The sequence below is a fragment of the Micromys minutus genome, assembly GCF_963924665.1.
Source record: "Micromys minutus genome assembly, chromosome: 3".
Taxonomy (NCBI): Eukaryota; Metazoa; Chordata; class Mammalia; order Rodentia; family Muridae; genus Micromys; species Micromys minutus.
Window position 1 is genome coordinate 91,063,295 of NC_137972.1, and position 18,427 is coordinate 91,081,721.

Sequence of the window (18,427 nt, forward strand, 5' to 3'; positions counted from 1 at the left end):
GTCACTGGCTCTCCTTTATTTTACTAATTAAAATGGGAAGGTTCAGATAAAGTCACTTCACGAGTATAAGACTAGGCAGCACTTCTTGGGGAAGTGGAATTAGCATTAAAATCTGAACAGCTTCAGGACAATCTACATGTTTCCTGCTGGAAGCAGGATCTTAGGATCCTGATGAACGGAGCTCAGTCCTGGTCACGTTTCCCTCACACTTCCAGATATTATCCCCCAAACTCACTTGACCATGAGAGACCCACGGGGCTCCTTTGAGCCACGCTATAGAGTAGTTAGTTAGTGGTCAAAATCTCCAGGAGCTTCAAGTAATCACCAGAATTAGGTTGGAGGAAAAACCCTGCTCAAAAGTGTGGTCTTTGTCCTTGGCTGTTGGTCTTTCTCTCTGGCTTCTTGAGGGTACCCCAGCCTGTCTGTCTACGCTCTTGTCCTGCTCTTGACTCTTTACTTCAGTGCCTAGGTTTGCTCCTCAGTGCCTGAGATGGGGTTTCTCAGGTTCTTCTCCAAAGGAGGTGGAGATGGTGGACATCGGGGAGGTTTTCACCCTTGTCATGCTCAAGACTCTTTCCTCCCACCTCCACCTCCCGGCCAGGGAAACCAGGTGGAGCATCCCTTAGTGGACAAGCTCTACAGAAAAATACGGAGGGCAGTGGGGGACAGAGGGGCAGACTCTGCCTGTACCTCTGCCTAGTGTGACTGGAACTACATCAGCAGCACTCCAGAGGTGAAGAGTGGTTCTGGGAGCAGATACTTGTGCATGGAAACATTGTTGTACCATCAGACAAGGTATTCCCTGAGAGGTCAGCTGTCCTCACTGTGGGTGGAGAATAATATGGGGTTCCTGACAACCTCCCATAAGAAACGGCTCATGCACTTCCTCATCTATTAAGACTCTGCAGCACGCTGCAGCAGGTGGGTCTTGGGAGCCCTTTGGTCAGCCCCTGTCACTGGCTTATAATGGCTGCACATTCTGGACTATCCAGGCTTGTCCCATTAATTCTATACTATACGCTATTTATTGCCAAATTACCCTTCTGTGTTGCGTGCATGTATTAACCTGCCACATCCACCCTCTATGCCACTAACAATTTTTATTTGTGTAATAGTTGAGTTTTATTTTCTCACCTCTTTGTAGATTCCCACTTCTGTCTCACCAACTACAAATACCATCCACTCTGCAACAATAGCAAGCTAGGGTTCTGATTCTTCTCTCTTTTTGATACAAAGTATCCTGTAGTTCAACCTACCTTGAGCTTGCTAAATAGCCAGAAAAAAAAAAAAAAACAAAAACCCTTGAACACGGGATCTTCCTGCTTCCACCTCTCAAATGCTGGGATTACAGGTGTGGGCCATGCTAGGCAAATACTTTATCAACTGAACTATACCTCCAGCCTCTTGATTTAAAAAACATTAGGGAGTGAGCAGATGGCAGGATCACTGCATACATCCCTTGTTTGCCTAGAACTCTAGGTAGACCGGGCTGACCTTGAACTCAGATCTGCCTGACTGCTTCCTAAGTGCTAGGATTAAAGGTGTGTGTGACCAGGACTGTCCTAACATTTTATTTGTTTTTAGTGTGCGTGTCGCCTGTATGTATGTGTGTATGTATGCATGCATGTGTACCATGCATGGGCACTGTCCCCCAAGGCCAGAAGGAATGGTATTTCCTAGAACTGAAGTTACAGAGGTTCTGAGTATTTTCTGGGTGCTGGCTGGGAACTGAGCCCAGGTCTTCTGCAAGAGCAGCAATTCAGTGTTTGTAAACATTGAACCACCACCCCAGCCTTCTGATTCTTAACCTATTGCGTGCATGTGCTTCAAACCACCACAGGCCAGGATTCCTTCTAGATTGGTACCCCACAGTTCTCTGGGATACAACCCTGTTTCTTCCTGAGTACTCGTCCAGGTCGCCTCTGAAAAGGCAAGGCTTGTCTTCTATAATCTGATGTAAATGGGTCTCTTGGGAAAATAGACGTCCGGATGATTCCACAAAGATCTAAAAGGAATCTTCAAAAGTCAAGGCTCTGTAACCAGAAGCTTAAAGGATGGGAGAAATGAACCATGGCGGGGACTCTCCACCTGCTTCGGCCACGTGGGGATGCTGCCTTGCCTGGACAAGCCGGGCTGCAGGCTGTGTAGATATTGGCGGTGATAGTCAGGTCCACACTGAGGGTTTTCTTGCAGCTAAGTCTGGGACCTTTGTCCCAGCTGCAATGTAAGGAACAGCGGTTTAGGATTGGGATGCCACCTGCAGAGGAGTGAAGACTAACTTCACTCTTAAATTCTTCTCGGTGGGGAGGTGGAGGTAGAGTGGGAGAGGCGGTAAGCCCTTCCCAGGGAGGTCTGAGTACTTCCTGTCCCGTTTCCCCCTTTTCTCTGCGCCCCACCCTCTTAATTTTCCTTCCCCCTCCCCCTTTTCTTTCTGTCGGCTGATTGCCTTTCTAAAGAGTCTGGGCGCAGCGTCCCCTTTTTCAAGAGGCTGGGTACCGAGTGACAGGCCCCTGGCGGGAGCAGGAGGCAGCACTGGGCGTCCCACCCCTGTGAGTGCGGCGGCCTCCGCGTGGGCAGACGCAGCACCTCCCGCATTGTTCCGTCCTGAAGACGAGCAGCTGCCGCGCTAATTGCCACCAGCAGGGGTCCGCGCCGCGCTCACCCTCCTCCTGCCGATTAGCAGGCCGCCCAGGAGGAAGGTTTTCAGGAGCCAGGGTTGTGCATTATTCCAGGAATTCTAAACACTCGTTAAAGGCTTTGCCGTGTCTCACTTCACTAAACATCATGCTCCAGTTACTGCTCGCAGCCGCGGGGGCATCAGCCCGGGCAGCACTTATCAATATTTTAGCACGAGAAAGGCAAATGATGTTGAAACATTGAACTATATTTCCATCTGTTCAAACTGAAATGGGACAAGCGCTGCTCAGGAAATGGAATACCTCCTCCCCAGCTGCCTCTGAGGCAGCGATACCCACTGGCCTGGCCTCGGCCCCTGCCTTCTTTCTCCTCCATCTTGCTCCTCACTTGGTCCGAGCATTCATACCCTGTGGACAAAGTCCAAGGAGTTGAATGTCGCATGGGTGATAGTTTGTCTGTAAAACGACAGCAAGTGGTAGCACCTCGAAGATTCTGGATATGAACAGTGTAGCGCCCAGAGTGATCTGCCTCTTTGAGGGTGTGTGTGTGTGGGGGGGTACTCCTGCACAGACTGACTGCGCCCTCTGCAGGAGAATCTGGGGTGAAACCAGGCATGGTGGCTCAGGCTTCTAATTCCAGCTCTTGCCAAGGCTGAGGGAGGGTTAGGAGTACAAGGCCTGCCTGAGCTGTAGAGTTCAAGGAAGACCCTGCCATGAAACTACAAAATTGCCAGTGCTGTAGAACACACGGTAAGAGCTTGCATAGCTTTGTGTGAGGCTCTGTACTCAAGCTCCAGACACTGGAAGAAAACAGACCATATCCAAGAGTAAAACCTCGAAGTAAAGACCGTTAAGAAAAAAAGAAATGTGTGTGTGTCATCCTTTGTTTTTTCTTGAGTAGAACAAGGTTGAATGACAGTTAAGGACCCTGAGGAATATTGACACAGTCTCTAAGGATGTGGGAGATATTGCAAGACTCAAGAAACCCTCTTCCATTTGTCCTTGTCCCTAACTCAGAATGAGGAATGCCTCTTCTAATTTCTCCTGTAGACTATGACTTCTCCCTTCGAAGCTGTTTGATTTAATTTGATTCATGTCCAGGGTGTGAAGAGGGGATTCCAGAGCCTTCAGGCCCGAGGATTCACATCGTTGATCAGAGGCACCGTGAGTGACTCTCAAGTCTTCAGTTTACTTCTGGCACCAACAGAAGAAAAACTGAGGACTTTCCTGATGCTGGTCCTGATCCTGGTCCCTATGCTGGAGGCCAGACTGACATGGGTAGCCAGTATTCCAGGGGTTCAGCAGACGCTCGCTTCCTAGACAAAAGAGGAGAGCACACGGTAAGGATGGGGGAGGTGGCGCTTCTCTACTCCTAAAACCTGGTAACACTGTCTGTATACCAGCCTATCCACAGTGAGGAGGCAGAATATAGTGTGTGTGTGTGTGTGTGTGTGTGTGTGTGTGTGTGTGTGTGTGTGTTGGGAGTCTCTTCTAGAGACTGGAGGGAGCTCTCTGGGCTTTACAGATGCAGTCCAGAAATCAGGAGGTTGGTCCCGTTTATATTTCCCAGGTATACGACTGTTCACTAGTAGTCCTGACCTGTGCTTTCACTCCCCCACGAACATCTTTCTTATTTTTAGTTGCCAGGTTACCCGACCTGGACCTAGGACCTGCCACAAATGTTTGAGATCTTGCGAATACATTTTGGTTCCAAAACCTGAAAGGGTAACTGCAAAGATTTTATTTTATTAATTATATTTTATTAATATATCTAGAACTCACTGAGTTGTTGTTCATAAAGGATTTGAAATCATATTTCAAGGTTTCCCAAGATTTCTGAAATATTCCCAGTAACCGATACATTAAAGCCACATAAATGGAATATATCAAGATTACATAGACAGGAAAAATTTTTAAAAAGAGTTATTTATTTATTTTACATATATGAGTACACTGTAGCTGTCTTCAGACACACCAGAAGAGGGCATCAGATCCCATCACAGATGGTTGTGAGTCACCATGTGGTTGCTGGGAATTGAACTCAGGACTCTGGAAGAGCAGTCAGTGCTTTGAATTGCTAAGCCATCTCTCCAGCTCCCTAGATAGGGCATTTTAAGGAAAGAACACGATCTACTGACACTTTCTTTTGTTTTGTATGGAGCCTCTGAAGTACTTAAGACTGGCTTGTGAGACAGTAGCTTATGTCAAGCAGCTCCGCACTGTGAACCGAGGGTCTGCTGTGCACTAGACATCTTTAAAGAGCTTAAATGGTCTCACATAAATAGTTAAGGATCTGTGTCTTCACGGCAAGGGAGACGCACAGCAAGAAAAGAAATGAAACAAATAAATAAAAATGTGCGTGAAGACTGATGAATCGATTAGATCGATTCATCTGATGCTCAAGAGGGACGACTGCTGCGCTGCAGTGTCCAGCACCCACACAGTGGCTCACAACTGGCTCTGCCAGAGGATCTGACACTGTCCTTTGACCTCTGCAGACTGTGAACTCAACACTCAGGACACTTAAAACATATCATTAAAAAATGAGATAATGGTAATAAAAAAATGGGATAAGGAAGGGAACTAGGAGGGATGGTTGGGCAAGTGTGGTAAGAACACACATATATCAAGAGAACTGGCTACTCAATTTCTATCACATACAGGGTCGGTGTGTAACTCCAGTTCCTGGACTTCTGACACCCACACACAGACATATGTGCAGGCAAACACCAATGAACATAAAATTAAAATAAATTATAGGGGGCTGGAGAGATGGTTCAGAGATTAAGAATATGCATATGTCTGACTTACACACACACACACACACACACACACACACAGTGTGGGCCTCAGGGACAAAGTGAGATGTTATAAGTCTCAAAGGAGGCCTATACTCCAGAAAGGTTCCATCTAGACCTGAAGACATGCTTGCTGTGTTTGAGAGCCAGCGAGGGGGTCCCTGTGAGCAAGCCTCTAGAGCTCTCTGGTTCTTGATCTGTCAGGATGTGAACAAACCCTGACACAAGCTTCCGTCACTGTGGATCCGGCCACATGGCCTCTGTTCCTGCCAGCCCCACGATGGTGATAGCCCACTCTGGTGATGTAGGGTCAGAGTGCCAGTTGTCCAACAGGAGCATTCACACCTTCGGATTATGGCTCTGAATAAAAGTGCATTCAGAGGAACTCCAACCTTGCTCGGTCTTGGGATGCTTTCGGGTGAAGGCTATTTGGGAGTCGGTGTGAAACAGGGGTCATCCCGAGTTCATTTTGGACGTGGTGAGCCGGGGGCCCGAAAACACCAGGCAGAAAGTTGAATGGAAAGCTGGATCTCTAAACAGGAATGCAGGAATGATCCGGGGGAGGCGGAGGGACACTGGAGCGGCCCTGCTGCCTGTCAGCATCTCGAGCCCTATGACTTTAACATGGAGGAGGTAGATGGAGAGGAGGAAAGAAACACGGCAGGACTCTGAGAAACTCCGACTTAGAGGCCGGTAAGAATGAGCAGAGCAGTTAAGGGTCAGAGGAATGACCAGGACCCAGGACGGCTGGCCTGCTGTCAGGAAAATGTCTCCAGGCAGAGGGCTGCGCTGTAGAGGAATATGTGGCAAATACACAGGAGGGAACATTTATTTGAGTCACAGTTCAGATACTATCAGTCCATCACGGGGCTGGTAGGCATGGAAGCCATGGTGGCTGGACCCACGATAACAGGAGCTTGTGGTGGGGTTTATTCATTCACATCCTGACAGATCAGGAAGCAGAGAGCTCCGGCTACAACCAGAAGCAGATGTCACCTTCCAGGCCCGTTGCAGTGACGGGAGTGTGCTAGCACTACATTGTCTCAAAATAGAGCCATCAGCTGGGGACCAAGTGTCCAAACCCAGGAGCCCTCGGGGGACATTTCACATCTAAATTACCAGACCCGGAGTGGAGCTTCAGTGTGTAATGGACCATGGCTCCTAGTGAGAACTCAGCAAACGGCAGACTTAAATTTCTGTTTGTTGTGGTTTGAATAGGAAATGTCCCTGTAGGTTCATGTTTGGTCACTTGGTCCTCAGCTGGTGGCAATGTTTGCAAAGGTTATGGACCCTTCAGAAGGTGGGGCCTTGCATGAGGAAGTGTCACTGGGGACAGGCTTTGAGGTCTTATAGCCTGTCCTCGTGTCCTGTTGTCTCCTTAGGGACTGCCAATGCAGCGTGGCAGGCTGGCTTTGTCCTTCCTGTTGATCCGCCTGGAACCGTAAGCCCAGCCGTGTTTTGTGAGTCACTTTAGTTAGAGAGTTTCATCAGAACCAGAATGGAGACCAAGGCACTGTAGGGATGCTGACATGTGAGCTCTGGAGAAGAAGGAAGGTAGAGAGAACAGCTCCTGGTTATTCGGTCATCATGCCTACAAATCTACAATTAATTATAAACGCGTGAGGGCAATTCTCACTTTTCCACCACCAAAGTAAAGCAACTCTGTCTCCCACATCAGCCCTAGTGAAGGGCCTCAGGTATGGACCCGGGTTATTCCGTAGATCTCCAGCCTTCGGACACTCTCCACAGGGGACTATAGCAAGGATATGGTTCTGATAACCTTGGGTGTTTGCACACCAGCGTGTTTTCTCCAAAGACTCTCTGACTCTCTTTTGACCCCCACCCTTGAGCTGGGAATCAGACCCCCTGTCAAGCTCACTGCAGACATGTGCAGAGAAGCAGCGGGCTTTGACATGATCCGGTGTCATAGCTCCTAGCTTGTGTTGGTCTGTCACCAGGAGAAACAGCCCCTGCTGTGTTCTCTAAACACTCATGGCTTGGAGTGACCCAGCCGGACACAAATGTAAGGAACAGCTGGGACAAGGCAAGGTGACAGTTCCAGCAGAACATGGGGGAGGGTTCCTAGAGAGACGCTGATTGCAAACGGAAGCTGCCGCTGCAGCGTGTCCGGTGTACGGTTATCTGCTACGCCTGGCATACTAAGACCTGGATAATTGGGTAACTCATCAAAGTTTGCTGGCTGACTCCTGTCTCCCACCCACATGTCCTCAGTAGCTAACTCATTCTCAATAAACGTCCCCTAGAGGATGCTCAGGAACCCATGCCTTTGATAGCCACCTCACCCTTAACCACACAAGGTGAAGACTCCAGCCATGATGCCCTTCTGTCCTTGACTTCATTCCTGGCTCCACCCATCTGCCACGAAGCCCTGTGGTTTTAATCCCCGAGATGATCCTTGGAGGCAAAAGACCTTGACAAATGGGACTCTGCATTTTCGGTGTGCCTCGCAGACAATCCTCACGTCTGACAGGTCTGGGTCCCCAAAGTGAATGTGATGAAGTGTTGACTGGTAGTCCCAGTCACACATTATATGGGCCAGATGGGGCCAAGGAGGTGCAGGCAGAAGGCTGGTGTGAAGAAGTCCGTCTTTAACCACCTTTGCCCAGTTTAAGCCTCTGCATTATGCACGGTCCTCCCCAGCACCTCCTAAAGAGCATCTCCAGTGGGGACTCCCTCCTTCTAGAGCTTCTTAGCCTTCCGAATGCTTTGACACTTTACTACGGCAAGCCCCCAACCATAAAATATTCATCGCTTCTTTATGCACATAACTTTGCTACCGTCATGAATTGTAATATAAATATCGGGGTTTTTGATGTTCTTAGGTGACACTCCTAACCCCCATAAAGGGCCATTCCACACTGAAAGGGGTTGAGACCCACAGGTTGAGAACCACTGCTCTAGAAGCTGCTGAGGAAAAGCCTTGCTTATTTCAGGGCCCAGGTGATTCTGATGGTGTCATGGACAGCACCCCCATATTTGCCATATCCGAGGGTCCTTACCCAAGATCCTTACCTTCCAGCCTGGGCCACCAGATTTTAAGTTTTAGAGAAGCATTTTGATTGGGTGAGAGAGATCTCTCTCCCCTTTCCTTCTCCTCCCTCATCTTTCTGCTGTTGCCTGCTTATCCGTCTCTGCTGACCCACCCCCATGCCCAGCAGCAGGATAAAGGCAATCTCAGAAAGACGTTGTCAGAGACCACCCCAAAGCAGTGGCACTGGACAAAGCCAAAGCTGCTCTTTTAGATAATCCCCTTCTGGGGACCTCTGCGACAGGTTCTAGATGAGCATCCTAGCACATGGAAGGAAAGCTTACACTGGGGCATCTCTGGGACGGGGGCTTGTTACCTTTCCAAGGCTGTCCGATCTCTGGGATGGGAGACTCAATACCTCCCAAGGTCCCCCAACTCATCTGTACTTGGGTCTGACTTTCTCCCCAGCCCTGACTCAGAAGCAGTGGCCTATGTTCCCTCCTAAGTCTTAAAGAAAAGACTGGGACACTGGGAGGGGTGCACAATACCCTTCTGTTGAAATACCAAGAGGGTGCATGCTCCAAGTTCTTCCTCCATGGGGATTCTGAAGCTGCCACTGCCACTGTCTATGAGGCCGAGAGTTTGAGGTCAGCCTGGTCTATGGAGTGAATTCAAAAACAGCAGGGCTACACACAGGAACCCAGTCTTGATAAACAAACGAGAGAGAGAGAGAGAGAGAGAGAGAGAGAGAGAGAGAGAGAGAGAGACAGTGTGTCAGAGAGACAGACAGAGACAGAGAGACAGACAGAGAGTCTGCATTCTGACCTTGGATGGACTGTGACCAGCTGCCTGAAGCTCCTGACACTGTGACATTCCTACCGCGACGTGACTGTACCCTTGAACTGTGAACCCAAACAAAGCCCTCTTCCCTTCCCAGGGCATTTGCTCGTAGTAATAGGAAAAGTCGCTAGTGTGTAGTGTAGCTAATCACATAGTGTAGCACGCTTTCTACATCTCTCCTCACGAACTCAAGGCCTGCTCTCGGCCACCCCACTCAAAGCACTAGGGGCCTGTGAACACATTCCTATTGTAAAATGCTAAGTGCTGAGGCCTGCCTGCCCAGCATAGCCTCAGCCATTTTGTTCCATACCTGTCAGTCACTTCATATTGCTGCTGTAATAGCCCTGTATGTGGAAAAATAACTTGGCTCAGAGCAGGGTACCCTGTTATGTTCTGTATGCCATGGGGTTTGTTAATCTTAAGAAATTCTACAATCATAAGCTTCACTTAGGACCCATCAAATTAAAGGTCAATGTGAATGGTTGTGACTAAAATGGCTGAGTCAGGGCTGACCACTAGGCAACACTTCCAGCACTTGCATATAAGCTCATTGTGAGTGTTTGCAGTTTTAGTCTTTCCAAGCTGGCCATGAGAAATGTCAGTATGCAGCTTTCAGCCGTTGACTTGGTCAATCAGTCTTTAGGTGTGTTCAAACTTCCATTCCTGTCTAACTGAGATTGGTATTCATGTGGTTTATAGGACAGCTCTCTAACTCCCACATTAATAGGCTTTATGTGTGAAAACTGGTTTCAAAGCTTCCATTATCAAGACTCACTGAACCCTAGCATCCCATGCCTTCAGCCTCCAGGATCCCATCCTCCTCCCTCCAGCATCCCATCCTCCTCCCTCCAGCAGCCCATGCCTCCTCCCTCCAGCATCCCATCCTCCTCCTTCCAGCATCCCATCCTCCTCCCTCCAGCATCCCATCCTCCTCCCTCCAGCAGCCCATGCCTCCTCCCTCCAGCATCCCATCCCCCTCCCTCCAGCATCCCATCCTCCTCCCTCCAGCATCCCATCCTCCTCCTTCCAGCATCCCATCCTCCTCCCTCCAGCATCCCATCCTCCTCCCTCCAGCAGCCCATGCCTCCTCCCTCCAGCATCCCATCCCCCTCCCTCCAGCATCCCATCCTCCTCCCTCCAGCATCCCATCCTCCTCCTTCCAGCATCCCATCCTCCTCCCTCCAGCATCCCATCCTCCTCCCTCCAGCATCCCATCCTCCTCCCTCCAGCATCCCATCCTCCTCCCTCCAGCATCCCATCCTCCTCCCTCCAGCATCCCATCCTCCTCCCTCCAGCATCCCATCCTCCTCCCTCCAGCATCCCATCCTCCTCCCTCCAGTAGTCCATGCCTCCTCCCTTCCAGCCTTTCTACAAGACTTAGACCAGTCCAGGTCCCTCATATACAGGTAGATAATAAAGTAACTGATTGTTGCATTTGGACTATTTCAGTTAGTGTTATGTCCTTAGGCTCATTCAGAGAGTAGACATGGGAATGTCATTCCTCAGTGGCGCTGACTAATAAATGACATGGCGCAGTTTCCTTATCTGTTCATCATTGATGGGCGTTTGCTGCCACGGTCTATTTGAATTTCTATTAAAATATCTTGGACTAAGCCATTTATCAATAATAGAAATTTATAACTTACAGCTCTGTAGTCTAGAAAAATTTATCCAAGGGCCTGGAGAAATAGTTCAATGGTTAAGAGCACTGGTCTCTTTTCCAGAGGACCCAGGTTCAATTTCCAGCACCCGCATGGTGGCTCATAACTGTCTGCAACTCCATTTCTAGGGCTTCTAACACCATCATACAGATATATGTGCAGGCAAAACACCAATGAATAAGATAAAAACGAGTTATATATTTATATATAAATTATATATTATACATTCTATCTATTTGATGTACACTATAATGTATGTTATATGTATGTATTGTATATGTATGTATATATTGTATTGTATGTATGGGGTATAAAACCGTGCCAAGAAGTTTGGTAAGGTAGAGCAGGTGGAGACTCGGACACTCCATATTCACACACGTGAGGCTTAGGTGATACCCAGCTCCCTACCATGCCTCTCACATGAAAGAAATGTGTCCTGTGGTCAGCAAGACTCAAAACGACGTTATCTATGCTAATGAGGTACCTAGAGGCCTGGAGGCTTAGCCAATAAGCTTCCCTTCCCAGACACTCCTCCCTGCAAAAGGTATTTACTCTCCAGCCCACCCTGAGAAGGGGGGTATGGTTTTATGCATCCACTTTCCGTCATGACAATAAACTGTTTAGAACCATGGGCTCTTTCTGTTCACCAAGATCTACCATGAGGAGCCATGAAAAAGGCCTTCATCTACGAAACCGAAACTAATCTTCCATAGACGGTCTCTCTGTGCTCCCAGTCTTTCTATTTGTTTGTTTAGTGTAATGGCCCTGGCTGTCCCAGAACTTACTTGTGGATCAGGATGGCTTCTGAACTCACAGAGATCTGCCTGCCTCTGTCTTCTGAGTGCTGGTAGGGTTAGAGGTGTGAGCCAACACAACAGGCGAAATCTAGTCTTATAGCTACAATAGAAAGAAGCTTCTAATAGTTTACTTATTACTTTAGACAGGGAGGGAATGGTGGAGAAAGTGATTGTCACAGTATGTGAGAGTGTGTGAGTGTGTGTGTGTGTGAGAGAGAGAGTGTGTGTGTGTATGTGTGTGTGTTTATGTATGTGTTCGAGAGAGAAAGTGTCTGTGTGTGTTTGTGTGTGTGTGTGTGTGTGTGTGAGAGAGAGAGAGAGAGAGAGAGAGAGAGAGAGAGAGAGAGAGAGAGAGAGAGAGAGAGAGAGAAGGGGATTCCTGCTCTCAGAGAGGATTTTCTGGACTGTGGGCAAGATCTAAGGCAGAGATGTACATCAGCAACCACCAGGCCTGGGCCAGTTGAGAGTCCCAAGTTCTTGAAGACACAAAGCTCTTCCTGGACTTTGCTCTAGCTGTCCAGGTTGTAACTTGACTTCCAACTGTTTCCAGCTTACCTATGACTTGCTCTTCTTACCTAGTCTGGGACCACAGGCATTGAGAGAAGGTTGAGAGGTAAGTATAGTGGAGACCAACTTCTAACCCCATCCCCACCAACATACACACACACACACACACACACACACACACTCACACACTCACACATATTCATACACACACTCACACACACTCATACACACACTCACACACACTCATACACACACTCACAAACATGCAGGACTACTACATGGAATGGCCACAGGTGCATGCCAGCCTGTGAGGCTTGAGTACCAGTTGAGTTTTGCTCTTTGCTATATGGTTATGATAAGTACTGACCCCCGACGTCTGGTTGTTCCCAAGGACAGAATCGGAACATATAATGTGACCCTGCTCTTTAATGTAAAACTATTGGTTAAGTAAAGATGCTGACAGCTTATGACCGGGCAGAAGAGACATAGGCAGAGTCCGGGGTTCCTGGGCTTGGGGTTAAGAGAGAACCCCAAGAAAGAGAAGAAGAGAGAGAAGAAGGGGAAGAGAGAAGATACTGCGAGTTAAGATTCTTAAAATTATGACCATGAGGGCTGGCCAATTGGAGTTAAGAGCAACCCAAATGAAGCATGGCAATAACTTAGGGATATTGATATTGATAGGGACAGAGATTCTAACAACGTAGAGGGTAGATGTCTGCCCAGCTCTGGTGCTGATTAAGGCTTATTGTAAATACTAAAAATTGTTTCTTTTATCTGGCAATGAACAAAGGCAGCGCAGAAATCCGCAACTGAGATGAACTATTTTCTACAACAGATATCAAGTCCAGTTAGTTAGCAGAAGAACAAAAAGGGGGTGTTGGAGGCTCCTCTCTGCCCGTATCCTGGCACCCATTCCCCATAAGTGGTCAGGATCTTGAGCAAGGGCATGGACGGTCCAGGTAGATCAGAAGGCAGGCCAGCTCTGGAGAAGAGGCCTTTGCTTCCTGCTCCTGTGAGATGTACACCCGCGACCAGATAAGGTGGGCCTACAGTCAGGTTGGCTCAAGGTTTGGGGTGACTTACTCACTTCTTATACGAGAGACTGCTTTCCACGACCGCAGTCACAAAGACTCAGAGACCATGGGAAAGGGGGCAACTTAGGGACCATTTCGCCCATGGTGGCCCTTGCCTTTGTGACTAGCTGAACTCAGATGCGCTCCCGGTGAGGTTGCATCTAGCTCACCACGGTGCCACAATGGAGTGAGTACTGGCACATCAGATTACACTTCTGGGTCTGTGATATGTGTGCCTGAAGATTCAGTTTTCCCAGCTGTAAACTGGTGCATAGTACTCACCCTGTGGGTTTGCTGTGAGGACCAAATAATAGTGAAGCTCCTTGTCAGGTCCTTGCTCTCGTATTAGTTCAATAAATGCAGGTTCCCATTGCAGTTGCTGTTATGATGGTTATAGTTACGTTACAAGGATATGGTGTGTCTTCCCTTCCCTTGGGAATGTCTTGGAAGCTGCTGGGATTCGGAAATTCCTAAGTGATGGGCCTTGAGCACTAGATTCTAGTTCATAACACATGACCTGACTATGTCCACATATATTATATACATATACATACACATATAAGTACACATACACATATACATATAATATACATGTACATCATATACACATACACACACACACATATATATTATGAGTCTTTGTATTTTTTTCAAGACAGGGTTTCTCTGCATAGCACTGGCTGTCTTAAAACTTGCTCTGTAGACCAGGCTGGCCATGAACTGAGAGATCTACCTGCCTCTGCCTCCCGAGTGCTGGGATTAAAGGCGTGTGAAAGCACCACCTGGCCACACAGATTTGATCCTTACCTTTTGAGGCAAAGTGGTGTGTCCTTCAGCTCCAGATGGTTCAGTGTGTTGTTGATTAGGAATATCACACAAACATGTGTGGTTGCATCCTGAATATATCGCTGCCTCTGTCATGTCTCTTGTTTTCCTCATCCAAGGTACAATCCATGTCTGAACATACTTCTCTGATGCAGGAGGAGTTAGCTACTCCCTTCCCTGCACAGGTGCAGTATTTACATAAGTCCAAGATGGAGCCAGCCACGTCAACATTAATGTTTGTGTGTTCCACTTCTGTGCTGAGGGTTGGGCTCATACCATCTTGTTCCTTAAAGCCAGTATCAAGGATAGATGGAAAGAAAAAATGGGACGAAAAAGCCCTGTGACTCTCTGGTGTGTCAACATAGCTAGTTATCTCTTTAAACTTCAACAGGGTATATGATGGCTAATACTATCAACTTGAAAGGATCTAGAAGAGCCAAAAATAGATAGATAGATAGATAGATAGATAGATAGATAGATAGATAGGTCTAAGCCTTTGGGAATATCTGTAAGATATAATCCAATCTAATTAACTGAGGTAGAAAGACCAACTCTGAATATATGAAGCACCACAGGCTGGTGTCTGGGAGTACAAAGAGAGAGAGAGAGACAGAGACACACCCAGAGAGAGAAACACAGAGAGAGAAACACAGAGAGAGACAGAGAAACAGAGAGAGAGACAGAGAGAGATTTAGCTGGACACTTTATCACTTTATGATTAAGGATACATTGTAACCAACTGCCTCAGGCTGTTCTCCTTGATGGAGGTCAGAACCCTTGAACTGTGAAGGGCAATGAACCCATCCTTCCTTAAGTGGTCTCTGTCAGATAATTTGTCACAAGGAGAAGCCAACCATGTATGCAATCAAATCCTCCACCTCTTCTAGGCCCTTAGGAAAGCAGTTGCACCCCCAACCCCACCCCATACTCCAGGATGTTATTCTAAACCCCAGAAAGTCTGGGGACTTCCTGAGAACACAGAGCAAACAAAAGGATTAGCGTCTCTGAATGCAGCGGTTTGGGGTGGAGCCACTGGCTTAGCCAGTTCCCCTCAGTTCTTACACAGGCTTCAGTGCCTTTTTCTCTGAACCATCCAAAAGGGAGGGTAGACAGAGAAGTGGGGGTGGGATGCAGAGCTCTATGGATGGATTGCACTCAAAGTCACAGGTTTGGGAGACTTGTCTCAACTCATACAAGAGAGCAGATGAAGAAAGCCCAGGTCCCAGAAGTTCCCTGGCAAATTCTGGTAAGAACTATGTTTGGAAGGATCTGAACAGCTCTATGTCAAACCCTCTGTTCCTGACACCAGGCATCAACCTTCTGCAGCCTTTTAGGGGGGCATATGCAGAAGACCTGAGATGCGCTGCCTCAGGTCTGAAGGACTTGGGGTAATGGGCAAACTTAGGGTACAACTGAAGAAGACTGGCTAGGCAGCAACAAGGATCCACAGGGGAGTGAAAGGAAGGGCTGGGTAGGGACAGCAATGCTGACAGTTTATTTATTGCTTAGCCAATGAATGCCACCCGGAGGCCACACAGTGAGTGCTATGCTTGCAGCAGACACTGGGGGGGGGGGGGGCCAGCATCAAATCCAAGGTTTCCATCTCCAGATTCCCATCTCTGTCACACAAAGAGAAACTTTGGGCTTGAGCTCAGGGAACCACAGTGACAGGGCTTATATACTTAAAGGAGACCTGTTTCCCAACTCCAATGTACACACTTGAGCACACACACACACATGCACACACACATACACAAACACATACACACATGCAAAGATCGGGTTCATCTTCCCTCTTACTGAATGGATGACTTCATATTCCCACACTCTGGAAAAATCTCACTCTCTTTGGATCTGTCCTAGAGAGCACCCTATGACCTGTGGTCCTCAGCATGGCTCCCATACTCTGCCAGTGACACTCCTTACTCCCTCCTGTGGAGGTCACATGTGCAATGACCTTACCTCCGTGTGAATTCCACGGATGGCACCCAATGACGTTTTCAGTTTTCCCTCGAACCTTGGGTGCAAACAGCGAGCTATTGTGGCCATTTTTGCCTCTGAATCCCTGTGGCCCTTTCTCTCCTTGAGCACCCAGGAATTATTGTTCCTTACAAACTCACCCTTAAAGGGACTTTGAATTCCTCTTGATGATTAATTTCACACCTTTGTGTATGGGTGCCCCTTCCCTCTGGCAAGCTCGTGTGCCTGGTTGGACAACAGAGGTACATGTTATGTGTCACCCTTGGCCATTCTCCATCTATTTATTTATCTAGAAACAAGGTCATTCTATGTAGCCTGGTGGCCTGGAACTTGCCACATAGACCAGGCTGGCCTTGACTTTCTAGAAATCGGTTTGCCTTTTCCTCTTGAAATGCTGGGGTCACAGGTGTGCACCACCCACCACACCCAGCTTTGGAGTGGGTTTTATTGTTGTTTGGCTGATGGTTTTGTTTCTTCTGAGACAGGGATGGGGTGAGGGTGGGGGTGGGACTCTGCAGCTAGAGTGCAGTACTGTGGCTCAGAGCTGGTCGGCAAACTCCAGGGATGGTTCTGACCCACCTTCAGTTCTAGGATTACAGGTGCATGCCACCATGTCAGCGTGCATTTTAAAAGATGCCGGTCAAAACCGGGTCCTCAAGATTGTGGGGCGAGAGCTTTACAGAACGAACCAGCCCTAAAACACAAAAGCAGAATTTTGACTTTCTTCCATCCTTTTTATTGTACAGGCTCAGTCCCCCTCCCTCCTCTTCCCTGGGCAATCTGAACAACGTCTTCAAATGTATAAAAGACTACAGGACCTCAAAGGGAACCAATCATTTTGAAATACAGTGATCACAATATTTTTTTAAGTAGCAATATAGTAATGCATGCTCCTCCATTAACAGATTAAAGAATAAAATCCACTGGCAGGAGTAATAGCCCTTAGAGTTTTGAAACAGGGATGGGCATGGATAATGCTGTAGCTGCCTGCCGCAGCGGTTCCAAGATTTTAAACTATCTGTTATCTGTTAAATACTACTTTGATGTGCTGCTAGCACTCACAATGTAAGACAAAACTCCATTTCAGGGGGAACCAGGAAAGATAAAGACATATGGTTTCTCCACCTCCAAAGAAAATGTCTTTACAATCCTATTGGGGCTGTCTGGGTGGGGGGAGGTAGTACCTGCCTTTTTCGAGTTCAGCACATGCCTGTTTTAGAACGTTGACCCACAAAGCCAGGTCCCAGAACCAAGCAGGTTAGCATCTCCCATCTGAAATAAAAATCATCTCCCAAGTGCACAATCGGGAAGCCCTGGCTGTGGCTCAGAAGTATACACCTGAGCAAGTCTCCTGGAATTCTCCTGTGTGCTCACCGCAGAGGGGGTGGCCTGTAGTATCTGCAGTGGAGTTTGTGCTTAAAGTAGATCCTCACCAGGAAGTCCTCCTACACAGTGCTCCTTGCCCACATTTTCCCCCTGTGCTCCCCAAATGTGACCCAGACTGTGCCTCAGCCCCAATTTATGCTCGTTGTCATAAACACAGGATCAAATCCTGCTGCATAGGCAGCAGCTACGGTGCCTCTCTTTTGTGTGTATAAAAAAAGAATTGGCCTTCTAATTACCTCCATAAAGAATGAGAAAACTTGGTCTGAGTATCAGCACCTTTGTTAACACTGGGGAATAATTAGACACCTTAATAGCTCTCTAATGATCCCTAGAAGAGGGAGCCATTTTTACACCGTCTGCTCTATTATTGAGTCATTATAAAGGCTTTCAAGAGTGAGGCCATAAGGGAATTGGGATTCATCGGTGTCAGGATGGGACAGAAATGGACCATTTCTGTCACATGCCTCTTCCTTCCCGGCAGGGCACGCTGGTGATGGAGGAACGTGCCACCTCATTCCACTCTTCTTTTGTAAAGGGCTTGGGAGGATGCTCGTGGGATCCCAGTCTGCTGTTGATTTAAATTCTGAGATTCTCCTCTTTCACTCCCCCTCCCCAACCCTCTAGCACAGGTTTGCAAGAGCTGTAAGAATCTGAAGCCGAAGGTGGTTTCCCTTCCGGACAGGGTGCTGTCCTTCTGCAGAGTCTGGCTCTAGGGTTATTAGCTTCGGGACTGTTTCAGGAACAGAACTTCTAAGAGGGACGGCGCCAAGCCTGCGTTTGTCCAGCAGGTGGAGCCATCTCTTTACCTTCCGCGTCGCCTCGGGAGACGGGAGGGGCTGGTTTACCGGCTGGAGATGTGAGGCAGCTATCTGGGACTCCCTTTCCCGACACCACTCCGCCCAAGACCCTCATTATTTCTATATCTTTACGTGAGA